Source organism: Dermacentor andersoni, chromosome 10, assembly GCF_023375885.2.
Source record: "Dermacentor andersoni chromosome 10, qqDerAnde1_hic_scaffold, whole genome shotgun sequence".
NCBI lineage: Eukaryota > Metazoa > Arthropoda > Arachnida > Ixodida > Ixodidae > Dermacentor > Dermacentor andersoni.
In genome coordinates this window covers 136449362-136463220 of record NC_092823.1, presented here as the reverse complement: position 1 = coordinate 136463220, position 13859 = coordinate 136449362, and the positions used below count along the sequence as shown (strand labels likewise).

Here is a 13859-nt window from a genome sequence, read left to right as displayed (position 1 = left end):
CGCACCGCGGCGCCGCCGTCAGACTCGAACCGAAGCGTCGCCTTTATGAAGGCGCTTTATGGTTGCACTACAACGGACCACTGTCGCAGCATAGACGTGGCTCAGGTAGGCGCAATCTTGGTCCAGTTCTCGGGGGCGCCGTGCGCTCCTTCCGATTGGCAGGCGCGAGCTGCAGGCTCGAGTGCTCTGCGCTGCACCGTATTCGTGGAGAAGACACCGCGGCCGGCGCTGCGTTCGGTCCCCGCGTCGAGTCGGGTGCCCCCTCGTGGTCGGCCGTGCGCGCGCACAGCAGGCGGAACTGAGGCTGGCGTTCGGTCGGCGACGCAGAGGAGGTTTAAGTTCGGCGTGCTCGTCCCCGTGGAGCTCGGCGGAGCCTGGTTCCGAGGGGCGCCCGCGTGTGCGCGTGGGGTGCTGCGACTTGCACCGAGGCCGCTGCACGCTAATCTCTCTGACAATCGCGCCCGCGCAGCTCACTGGAGCGTGATCTCTTCCTTTTTTTTTTTCTTCCTTACACTTGGAGTCCACTTTTATGTCCGCCCCATTTTCCCCCTGTTTTCCGTGTCGCTCCTACTCTCTCGTTCCGAGATGTCCTAACGCGGCTTCTCGACTGGTGGAGCGTGTGATTAACGCCCGATAGCCACCTGGCCCAAGAGTTCTGGAGGACGAGTTATTACTCGCCGAAAAGCTCAGCTTTCCTGACGATGGCTGAGCCGCACACACCTGTGTGGCGGTGTTTCCCAAGATACTCGAGCGCGAAATCTCGCCAACTGCGACAGCTCCTCCACACTGCGCGTCATTTGCACGCGAGCCACGGTTTAGCAATGCAAGAATGATCACTCTCGAAAGATTACCCGAGCGCGGATCTAGATGAATCGCTCCAAATGCATCGATTGCGCTTATGACGAAAAAGAGAGCGACTACCCGCCCACCGCGCCTTCCTTAAGCGGGGGAGATAGCGCACCCGCATACGGATGAGGGACTGATAGGCGTTCACTGCTGTATCGCACGAGTAAACGTTCGAAGAATTAGGCAGTGTCGGCGTCGTGCTGGGTATCCACCGCTAAACCGGCGCCGCTTATGAAAGCTCGCTGCGGGCGAAGCTCGATCGCATTGAATATGCGGTCACATAGCTGCTAGCGCGAACGAGACAAACGCAAGAAAGTAAAAAAAAAAGGGTGAGACAGGACAGAACGCTAGGCTTTAACTATCAACACCGACTAGCCCAACTTTCTCCGTTAATTACTCGTATTACATAGCTAGGTTTTCTCTACCAACTTTACATTATGGTTCACCTTCCTTCTGACATCTTCCATTCACTGTCACTTATGGTATGGTCCGGCCGGTGCCAACAATTTAGCTGCGTGCCTTCCCTATGTTTATGTTTATTATGACAGACAAATGCACGCAATTCATGACACACAAATGCAGCTTTTCTGGGCACAGTAATTTGAATCGCGCTAGTACTCATGCAGGTACTTACGGACTTAGGTGTTGGTGAATGTCCAAGGAGTCCTTGATACGGACGAACTATGTATCTCCGGTGAAGAGTGATCTTCCTTTGTCCCATCTAACGCGCGTCACCGTAGTCAAATATGCGTCACCAACGGTCCCAAAAATTTTACTCTTCTATGTATCTCCCGGTTTCGCAGACATTCGCCAATGCTTATGCAGCATGCAGTGTCCATACTTATACAAGAAATCAACACTATTAATACACGGTAGCCTCGTTATTACGGACGGGCTTCCGGAGGAAATGCTAGCGTACATACGTGCCGGCCGTTCGAGTTCATTTTTGTCAGTATTCACCAGTCTCGACAAAGGCAGTGTCAATCTTAAACCGAAACGGCAGTTTCGCTTTGAGAGTTGTGAGCTAGGTTCTACCGCATGCTGAATTAATTAAGGAAGAGAGAGAGAATGAAGCCAAGGATGTTAAACATTCAAGAGTCTGGTTATCTACCCTACGCTGGGTGACGGAGAAGGGAAAGAGAGAGAGAGAAGGGACAAATAGAGAAAGAGTATAGAGACGTGCACGGACAGTACTTGAGTCAAAGCCGCTCTCGCAAACCAGACGTTCTCAGAAAGCACAAAAGTGCCTTCACTGCCTTCTGAGCCGATGATCGGTGGGGACGGTGCTCTGGTACTCTCTGTTCACTCAGAGGACAATCATCTAGTTTCCTCATTGTGTTGAACAAAGATTGTCTTTGTGCTTGAAATGGAAGAAAACGGCACAATAAATGGTCAATACTGTCCTCGCATCCACAAACATCACATGCAGGACTATCAGCCATTCCAATTAGTGCTGAATAAGCTTTCGTGAAGGCAACTTCCAGCCACAACCGACACAGAAGAGACGCTTCGTGTCGGTCACCCGTGCGGGTCGGTGCAGTCCGGCCGGATGTCTGAGTTGGAGTAAAGAATTTATTCTGTGCAGTCTGGTGCGCCTTGTATATACGGTATTCCACTCTGCTAAGGTGAGCGTGTGTGCTAGAATCCGAAGTTGTCTCGCAGCGGAGGTCCTTGACAGAGCAATGGGGACGCAGCGGTCTTCTTTGTTTGACGTCCGAGCTGCCTTATCTGCGTCATCATCTCCAGGGATACCGTAATGGCCTGGTATCCATTAAAAAGAGATAACACGGCCTTTTTCTCTGAAGTCATAGGCAAGTTGTACGATTTCGCACGTGAGCTGATCGTGAGTTCCACGTCGGAGAAACGGCTGCAGACATTGCAAGACCAGCCTTGAATCGCAGAAGACTGCCCATTTTCGAGGACTTTCAGCATTTCAGCAACAAAAAAATTTTTACAAAGGCAGTCACAGTGACAATGCAAACACTTCATTGTCAGTAATGTTAACAAGAAATGAAGATAAAGCATTCCATTCTCGAGAAGGAGGAGACAAAGGGGAGGAATGACAGGGAGGTTAGCCAGCGTAAGTACCGGCTGGCTACCCTGTGCTGGGGAAAGGGGTAAAGGGAATAAAAGGAGAAAGAAGAAGCGGAAAAAAAGTGGAAACCAGAAAAATCACACAGTAACAGTGCGAGTATGTATAGGGGTGGGCGATTTCAGCTTTACCTCCTGGCGTGCTCGTGGCGGTGTGTGCTCCACCGTCCAGTAAAGTCTACGAACGTGACAAATCGAACCATCCCAGTTCAGTTTTGCGGGCCACCATTGCGATTCGTGCGCGAGCGCGGTATAGCTTTCGGCCTCCCAGCTGAGAAATCTGTACGGCCGAGAGAAGACGGCGCCCCTGGTCGGCGCGCTATCGTCGTAACGATTTCGCGTTTCGGCTGGCAACAGCCGACGGGGCACGGCTGTGGGTGTGGTAGAGAGGATCCCTTAATTGAGCAGCGCCGTGGAGGGGGGCTACGGAGCGTTGGTGCGTGCACCCGCGGTAATGGCGCGTTAATTAGCTCGTTCGTAACCTCGGTACGGTACGCGTGCGCCACCGACGCCAAGTGAAACAAAAAGCGCCGGCAGCAGCCGCCGCCGGGTTGACGCCCGCGCGTTTGCGGCCCTCTGCCGCCGCTCGGTGGCGCTGCGGGCCTGTCGGCGCCAGCGCCGCGGGCCCCAGCGGCCTTTGTCGACAGCATGTTTAGGTACTAAAGGGACCTACGGCAACGTAGACAGGAACATTGTTATCCTCAAGCACGAAGGCACAGAGGATGGTTTCGTGGAGCTGCTGAGCGACATATATACAGAGAGCAATCGGGTGCAAGTTGTATGGGAAGGCTGGAATTGTAATCAAGTGGCGGGAATCCCCCAAGGACTGAAGCAAGGATGTGCTCGGTCTCCATTGTTCACGCTTTATGTTAAGGCCATATAAAGACGACTGGAAAGCAGCGAATTAAGATTTGATTTGTCCTACACGCGCAATGGACAAATGGTGCAACAGAAGCTCGCTGGACTCATGTATGCGAACGGCATACTTCTACTAGCGGGCAATAAGATATTTAGCTGTGACAACGCAGCGATAAATCCAGGTCTCGTGTTTAGCACAGAGAAATCGGGAATTACGGTCTTTAATGAAGAAACGAGTGATTACGTGGTGTCAATTCAACAGCGAATCATACCCGTAGTCAGCGTATAAAAACGAAGGAAAGATTTGCTCGAGCACCTACCAAAAGAATCTGAAAATAAGGGCGAAGCGGAATGCTGCAATAATGAAACACACAGCACTGTGGAGCCACAATAAGTATGCGGTGGTGCGCGGAATCTGGAAAGGAGTAATGGTGCCAGCGCTAAAAACGCTCGCAAATGTTCGCATTCTATGCTTGCCATCGCATGCCTCGTCGAGGCTGGAAGTTAAACAAAGATCGGTTTGCCAATTGGCTTCGGGAGCCCACGGTACAACCGCAAACGAGGCAGTGCATGGTGGCATGGGTTGAGCCTCTCTGTAAGTCGGCGAAGCTCAGAGCAAAATTAGTTTTGAAGAAAGACTTATGAACCTGGATGAATCTAAATGGAAGCTAAAGTGCACAAGTATCTGTACTTCAAAAGCGTGGACACAGATTGGAAGAAGAGGGTAAAGAAAGTCGGCAACGAAGTACAGGGTGAGTGAAAATTTAAATAGGCAACCCGGAGTGATCAGAAAGAAAGTGAGAGAAGCGGTGACGGCTAATTGGATGCACAGAATGGAAACAAAAAGGGACATGTAGATGTACAAGAATAAGAAGAAAGAAATTAGAAGGGAGAATGTGCACGATAACACAAAGGTCAGTGCCTTGCTATTTGAGGCTCGAGTCGGTTACATAAGGGCAAAAACATAGCGGAGCAAATATTCGGAACTGGATGAGGCATGCGTATGCTGCAGCAAAAATTCAGAGACCACTCAGCACATCCTAATCGTCTACTTCTTCCGTCCTCGTTTACTCTCTCTGGCGCCGTTACACTGCAGACGTGAAACCACACCAACTGTAGCCCAAATGTCAGCACGTTGCCGAGGGCTACACTGTTTACATAGTGCGCACTTCTTCATGCCGCGTCGCTTCCGCAACACCGCACAATTTCGATGGCGCTGAAGTGGCGGCCAGCTCTCGGAGCAACGCGAGCGGAACAGGCGTGGTCGCGCGTGCTTTACAGGAAAGCTGTGGTTCGCGGCTGGGCCGAGGTTTTCTGCGCGAGGCGTTCCAGATTAACTGCCCCGGAGTGGCTATAATTAAAGCGTGCGTGTTTCTCCGCGCGCTTCGAAAGGTCGTATCGACGCAAGCGTGCGTTTAACCTGCTGTGCTGCAGGCCGGGGTTGCTAGCTTGCGAAGAACAGCGCCAATTTAGAACGCGGTCGAGGACCGTTGGAAAAACACGCTTTGCAGGTACAGTGCGAGCTCTGTGAGCTCCTCTCGTACCGATGGTTCACCGTCCGGACCTTGGTGGCCTTCTATAGTACAGAATAGAGTAACCAGACGTTAAAGTTCGGGCTCTCAAATATCAGCCAAGTTTGATTTAAGAGGCGTGATATTTAGCTATTCCGGCTACTGCTTCGCATTATGATTTTAATAGATCGTCTCGCCACAAAAAGGTCAAGGTGATACACCAACTTTGATACACCAAGACGTCCCCTTCCTTTTTTTTTTTCGTGCGTTGGCTTTCTTTCTTTGCTTTTCTTTCCGTGTTTATTTGTCTTCTTACCCTTCTCCCATTGTAGAGTAGCAAGCCGGAAGCATCTCTTCCGGTTAACCTCCTTGCCTTTCCCATCCCATTTCTCTCTCTCGCTCTCTCTGTAGTATGAGCATGGTCTCTTTTAGGAATTGTTCTCTGTTCTCTGCAGTTCTTTCTGACACACACACACACACACACACACACACACACACACACACACACACACATATATATATATATATATATATATATATATATATATATATATAATGTGTGTGTGTTAATCTTTAACTTCCTTTTATAGGATCGATGATAATATATCGAGCATCCCTGAAGGATTGGATGCACGTGGCACCAAGCTCGATCGTATTTTTTACCTTTGTGGTGTATCTAAACCTTCAGATAACTTTGCAATAAGGCTGCGTTATCTTCAGTAGAAATCGTTGCGTGTTCTCCCGTTTTTTGCCTTAGTTCGCGTTGTTGCGAGCGGCAACACGAAGGTTAATTCGCTCGCTGCTGCTGCCGCGTTTATTCACTGCAGCGTTTTGACAGCGAGCTTCCGCTGTCACCGAGTGAAATGTCATCATGTTTGCTTGGGTGCACATGGCACCATCTCTTGTAATTTATTTAGTATACCTATATTTACAAGTTTATACAGTCGATAAAACTACTATCCTTACTTCGTATAGCTGTCTACTAATTTGCTTTCGCAATCAATGCCGCACATTCCGGGTGAAATTGCGACTTTTTTGGGTGCTTTGTGTCGTGGAAGATTTAATCTAATTATGAAAAAATGTCAGAAACCTAGCCGAAATTAAGAATGCCTTAGTTTTCTAGCTTTTCCTTCATATTTTCCGAATGACGACGCCGTGTTGAAGTGCCTTCGAAGGTCAGCTGCAGCCCGTTGAGCGACTCCACTTCGGAATCGCGTGGAAGTATCAGTTAGCGAATACGGGAACGCAGCTTTCCGTGCGCTTGAACTGCGCGTTTGCCGTTCGGCTCGGCCCTTTTCAAAATCGAAATACAATTCGCGACGCAGCTCTCCGGAGAACGGTAAGTTCATTTCGAAAACACTCCGAGCCGTTTTCTTGAGGGCGGTCCGCCCCGTGCAATTGCGGGCCGGTGTCGGAGTGCCGTTCTGCGGGGCACAGCAAACTGCCGGGCGCAATTGAAAAGGCCCCGGCCGCATTGGCTCCCACCGCGGGCACAGGGGAGGGGAAAGAAAGAGGGAGGCAACACAGTCTGTGCGCCCTCGGCGCTGCGCTGCTCTCGGATAGGAGCGTATATACGTACTAAATATCTCGGTGGCCGGGGGTACGCGAGAGCCCATATTTCAACCTGGACCTAACCTTTCCAGACGCCGGCAAACAGCTAGGCATGCGAGGAACAAGAAATAAAAAGAAGCGGATAGAGGGAGAGTTGCCTCGGAAAGAAATAGCAAGAGATATATTGGCGACGAAGTCGGTCGGCGAAATATACAGCACGCAGGTTCGAAGGTATGGACGGAGCCGGAGGTATATTTGTCACGACTACTGAACGGCTTTTCGGGAAGTCTTAGAAAAATGGCGAAATCGGGAAAACGGGAAGGCCAAGGTAAAACGGGGTGAAGAGCCTCGCGTGTGCTGCGCCGGAAATGTTTGTGTGTGTCCCTACAGACACGTGCGCCCGGGCGAGAAAAGGTAGCCACGTTGGTGTGGGGAGGGCCGGCAGTCTGAAAAGCGCAACGGCAGCTCTCGATCAGTGCTGCGTGTTGTTTCGGCAATGAGCCCACTCCGAGTTATTGGCACCGGGCGGCTGTTCCGTTGCGCGCTTCTCCTCCCGCCGCACCACGTACAGAACTCTCTTCTCCCGAGCACACTCTCTCCTCCATGCACGGGCATTTCTTTTCCAAGGTTGCCACCCTGTCTATTCGCCGAGAACGAATGAAATTCGGCCGCAGGCCACGTGTGTATACTATATAGATCGACAGAGGTGTGGTATCGATGAAGACGGTGCCCCGTTTCAACTTCAGATGTGCACTTTATTAGCGGTATTCTCTCTACCTTCTCTTCAGTCCTGCGCAGTTGAGCGACTGTTCAGTTTCTTCTCGAGGTCGTTTCCACCACCACCGATCGATCGACGGCTGCCTTAGCATGGGTTCGCTCCCCAAACGTGAGTGCGTTGGCGGTCGTGTTTACATGCAACGGCCGATCGCTGCGCGTCCACGGCTTTTCTCTCGCGTCATCATCTAGAAGTGCAAGCCGTGGAGCTGGAAGTCGCCGCGGTCGTGTTTGTTGGCGGTGCGTCGCCTTCACCGCAGCGGACGAGTTCGCGGTCTCTGTCGCACGCCTTGGCACCTTCCGCTTCGGCTACTGCTGCTGTGAGTGGTGACGGTACGTTCTCTGACAAACTTGTACGCGTGAACTTGGTGACCATACCTGGCAGAGTCGCAGAGACTCTCGCTTCCATGTGCATTCATGCGAGCCCTTTTCAGTCATTCTCCTCGTTCGCATGATCATTCAGTTCCGCTAGTTCTTGCGTATCTCGGATTGAAATGTGCCTTGAAAAGCCTAGACTTGAAAGGTGACGGTTTGGGCTAGTTGGTTTTCCATGGGGCTGTGCGGTACAGCCTATCGGAATTAAAATCGTCCATTCTGATCTCGATAGAAAGAACACAAGAAAAGAAAATAATAAGAAGGAAAAGAAAATGGCCACGTTGAAATTACTACACCCATGGGCTTTCTGTTTTCCACCGAGTTGTCATAACAGGGGATGCAGGATTTGAGAGCGCACCGCACGATACTCAATTGACCAGAAAGGCCGTAGTAAGTCGTTATCAGCCTACCCACCTGCAGGCCGCTGTCAAGCGCGCACGCAATGGGCCTAAACTGCACATTCTCCCTCTGTATTCAGAAAGGGGCCACGGTCGGCCCGGTATTTTACTGTCTCGGGGATCGGCCCGCATTTCTTGGGCCACGGACGGAGGCACATAATTTTCGCACCTGCGCACCCTATAAAGTTGCGCATTAAAAGGCTCCCTGTCACCGTGACTCGACGTATACTTGGACAACTTGAGTAGCAGCAAGCAAAGCGAGACGATGAACTCACTAAGGCTCGGCTCTTTCTGTCTGGCTCCGCTATTCATTCAAGCGTTGTGATCGTCTATCGAACAGGAGCTGTACAGTATTGCGAATCCGTTGTTGCTGGAGGCGCCGCTTTCGCTTCTAATTTGTTTCGCGCCGAATGGTCTGCACGCCCGTGACGCACGCCAAACGTGGAAACTGCGCGCGCATGGCACACGCGCGGGCACGAGCGAAGAACGCGTCGTGCGATCGGGGTCTGTGGCGGTTCGAGCGTCGGGCTGCCACCCCGTCGGCCACTCGAATTTTCTTCTTACTGAAGAGGCCCGAAACGAGGCGAGACAGGAACGCATACCTGTATAGTATACCCAAAACTAGGCGCCTGGGTTGAGCTGGAAAATGCTTCGCATACTTACAGAGGTGCAATATCACTCTCGGTATAACGAAGGTTCCTGGTCGCCGAACTCGTTCCTCCAGCCCGTCACTTCCGTGGCTCCCGCTGCGGCACAGTCGATCGATGCCGCCCCGGGCCCACGCACCGTGCCGGTGCAGATCTTCGAGCGCACCTGCGGAAAAGAGACGCCCGTACTGCGCTCTCCTGTCTTCTTTTCTGGGACCTTTTGTCTGTGTGCCGGTGCGCTTCGAGGTCTGTTCAACGTGAACATAACCCAGCTAGCTCGACTTGCGACCTTGTTGCTCGGGGTGGCCCGGCATGGCTTTGCCAAATTGTAGATACTCGTAGAGCGTCTTGTATCTGCGAAATTCTACTTTACGACTTGGTAAGTCTTTCGTGCCTTCTTCTTTTTTTCATTTTTTTTTCATATCAGTGTTAAGGTTTTCAGTGGCACAGTACGATTGCTACTGACACGGCCGCTCGATCTAAACGAGCTACTGATATTGAGTCTCGCACAAGTAGTCATCTTTCATACCACAGCAGCACCACCTCGGCTGCAATACGCAGGTCATTCTCCCCAGGTTCTGCGTTCGTATGCAATGCATGATTCATATGCCTAGGCGCCTCTCGTAAATACACAGTCACCGGTGTCGAGTGCGAACATATCTGGCGGTTGTCGTGTCGTAGCCCCTCGGCGAGGAGCCCGAAGAGCCGCAGTGCGCTGGCTGCCCACTGCTGCGCATAGCAAGAACGTTGTCGCCGCTCGCTGCAGCCTGCCAGTTTCGCTTTCGCGCGCTCTGATAGCCGAAACTGGTCGTGTCACAATTCCGCGGGTGATCGCGTTGTCTTCATATCTAAAAGTTGATATGGCTTGTGCTGGGAGCTCGCTTCGATTTCTCCATTACGATGAGCCCGCTGAAACTAAACGTTTAAAATCCGGTGTTCCTCCGGTGTGCGTGTTTATATTGCGCTATTTTCACCCACGGATTCGTACAAACTAGCTCGCATTCATACCCTGTAAGTTATTATTTTTTGTTAATTAGCTGCTAATTACCCCGTATCACCCGTCACCTCGCGGTCGCCACCACTGCCGTCTGCGGAGGAACCTTCCTATTACTTCAAAACGGCAATTTTAAAATATAACTCCAAGTCTTATTAGAAACACCCGATGTATCGTGTGTATAATGCGACCTGAAGCATGGCATTGACATTCACACCGTCGGCGCACGATGAGGAGTACAACTTGTCATGGGCAATCTCATACATTCTTGTAATTGGTGGCACGTACGATTTTATTTTATATTGCTTTTCATGCGTATTCGTTCTCTTTCTTTCACAGACTTGTGTTTGCCTTTCTTGAGTGCCAGATTGATTGCGTCTGTGATCCTCATCTTGCCCCGGCGGAACAAAGAGGCCATCTGCGAAAAACCAAGTCATCTGACTACCGGCTTTTAGGTGTTTTCTTCTTGCTCCTCTTCTGTGCGCTCCAAAATGAAGCGGCGTACCTGCGAGCCCTGCAGTCCCGATGTACGTTCTCGCGAGTCCCTTCCGCGACGAGACTGCTTCATCCGCCGGCGGTCGTACGCCGCCGAGATCTCTCCGGGGGCGTTCCCTAGGTGTGAGCGGCGCTCATTCCGGGTCCTCCTCGCGCTGCCTGGCACCCGGTGATAAGCGCGGCCCTAATTAATCTCGCCGGGAGACATTGTTGGGGGCCGCGTGGCGAGCTGTTCCGGGAAGCAGCAAGAACGGTCGAAGAAAATGGCCGTCCCGGCACCAAAGTCCGCCGTGATCCGCGCTGCACTCGCGCATGGCGCAATTCCACCAGCGTGCCACGACAATTCGGCATTGTCGGTGCACGTATCGGCGACGATGTGCGCAGAGCACGGTGTGAGGGAACGAAGGCGTCCACAATCGACCAAAAAGAAAATGAACGTGCCGGAGGCATTAAGGGATATGTTTCAAATAGGTGGACCGACCGCGAAAATATGCGACAAAAGGACTGGACTAGTTGACCCATCTAGAACTGATTCACTTATCTCGCGGCAAGTTAATCGCCAAGGTCTTTGTTTCAGTGCTTATTACAATTTCAAGCCCGCCCTTTGTTTCAGGGAACGCGTTATTTGAAAGGAAAAAGAAAAAAAAAACAAAGCAAGTCGCAGTCTATACTCATTGGAGAACAACTTAGGCATCGCTGTATCCGTGAGGGCAGGAATATACTTCCTAAAGCAGGCAACCCGGTGCCCCTTTTCGGCGAGCGTTTGTGAACTCATCGGCGCATGGAGGCTTAGCAATTGTGCCAACCTGCGCTGCTCTTCTTCTCTTATCTGTGTCGCATCTTGCCTTCCTCGCTTTGTCTCCGGCCTGGTGACGTTTGGCGCCGTGTGAGCAGCTTGTCGAAGCGACAGCGCGGCCACGTTAAAAGGGTCTCTCTCTATATATAGCCGCCATATAGTCTAAAGTCGACAGTTGAGCACGTTGGCATGCGTTCATGCTGTATACTGAGGGTGTAGTCCAACTATCGCATTGACTTAGTGTCTGCGGCGTTCACCCTAACCTGAGTTATACCCCAGTCACACGAGCATGCCAAAGGTCCTTTGAAGTTAAGCAGCGTTGAGCTTTTAAAGGCACATTAGTTCAAGGGATATGTGTCGGTGCTACACGGCCTCCAGATGGTCTCCGTTGAAGCTTTTAACAGAAACCGCAATGTATCCTTAGCGCTGCCATCGCCTCGAAAGTAATAAATAAATATGGCCCAACCCTTATGAAAATGAACCATGAGTTTCTGTAGAGGACGTTATGTGTTCCTAAGGTGACATCAGACATTCATAAGAAATGCATCGTCTAATGTTTTTTGGCATCACAAGTACATCAGAGACTCAAATGACAATGCACCTTAGGATTTCTGATGAGAGGAGTATACAGCTTTTTTGTGTTATTGCTAATGTCAAAGTACATCATATATGAATGTGTACGATGCGAAGTCGTGAAAAATTCTTTGTAATGCGATAGCGGTAAATGGCTCATGAGCCGGAAAATCTGGCATTGTCGGCGTGAGCACTCGATGTACAAAGAGGTTACAAACTCTCAACCTTTCATGGGAGTCGAACCCACTACCTTTGGCGGTAATTAAGGCTACGAACGCACGACCTTTGGTGTTGATTAAGACACCGTTAATTAAGGCAGTTATTGAAGATATAGTTCATTAATGCACTCGAACGCACGTACGACCCTTAGTGGAAGTCGGAGCCTGTTAATTAATATGTTAATTAATGTGCAGCTGATTATTATGTCGTTAATTAAGACACTCGTACCCACGACATTTGGTGTTAATGAAGGCGCTGTTAATTAAGGCGTAGTTAAGATAGTTATTTGAGGCACTCCAACCCACGACCTTTGTTAATGATGATGATGCTAATTAAGGCACGGTTAATTACGACCTAGGAATTAAGTCACTCGAACACATTACCTTGTGTGGGAATCGAACCAACGACCATTGTTGTTAATGAAGGCGATATTAATTGAGGTATTGTTCATTAAGATATAGTCAATTAAGACACTCGAACCCACGATCTTCGGTGTTAATGAAGGCGATGTTAATTAGGGCACAGTTAAGATACAGTTATTTGAGGCACTCGAACCCACGACCTTTGTTAATGAAGATGGTGCTAATTAATGCACTGTTAATTAATATCTAGCAATTAAGTCACTCACACCCAGTACCTTGGTTGGGTGAATGAAGAAATGAAGAAAACGATATAGCACAGCGTGAGCGCCGAGTACTCTGGAAACGCTTCCGATATATCAGGGCTAGGCACAAAACGACGTCATTTTCTTTCCTTTTTAAAGAGCACTGTAAGTTCGTGTTACCCCGTTATCACATTTGGTAAACAGTGCAAACCTATAGCGTATGCCTTGTTCTGAGCAGTTTGATTTCTCGGATGTGTTACTAGTCTTTAAGTGGCAAACCGACAATTATGCAGATTGACATGATCATGACATGGAAAACTGCGCGTAAAAAATTATGGGGTTTTACGTGCCAAAACCACTTTCTGATTATGAGGCACGCCGTAGTGGATCGAGGACTCCGGAAATTTCGACCACCTGGGGTTCTTTAACGTGCACCTAAATCTAAGTACACGGGTGTTTTCGCATTTCGCCCCTATTGAAATGCGGCCGCCGAAGCCGGGATTCGATCCCGCGACCTCGTGCTCAGCAGCCCAACACCACCATAGCCACTGAGCAACCACGACGGGAAAAAAAAAAAAAAACTGCGCGTAAGCGGCAGCGTCTATTTGCTGGAACGCACTGTAGAACTTGGTTGCAAGCACATCGTACGCCAGCGCACACATCTGGCATATACCACATAGGACAAATGCACGCTGCCGAGACATGTGGGTTTTTCGAGGAATCTTCGTGGGTAGCACGATCAACACAGAAGGCACGATCGACAGGAGTGCAACCCGCGCACATTAAACACACTAATACGAAAGCAAGATACAGACGACAGGGTTTTAAGCTGCGCCACACGAGCAGATTTGATGCTTTCCGACTGACACTGTTGCAACGGGCACTAAAACATCGCACACTGCACATGTGTCTCTCGGAGATCGCGTCAACGATGTCTGAGGCTATATAGTTGATGTTAACGACAGCAGGAAGTTATTTAAATTGAAGTGACGGCGCAGGCAGCACGGGGAGCAGCAAAATGCGTAATTCACGGGTTTTATGAGAGGTAACCGAAGTGAAAATCGTTCGAATAACGTCACCGCAACGGTTTTCTATAGGGTTAACATTTTCAGATCTCGAAGGCCATG

The 13859-nt window shown here is 50.3% G+C and overlaps 1 protein-coding gene across 2 annotated transcripts in view; it reads left to right on the top strand.

Moving 5' to 3' along the window:
• Positions 1–13859, top strand: part of pxb (putative Hedgehog signaling attenuator pxb) — a 275823-nt gene that overhangs the window by 205071 nt on the left and 56893 nt on the right. The gene's annotated exons all lie outside the window — the stretch shown is intronic.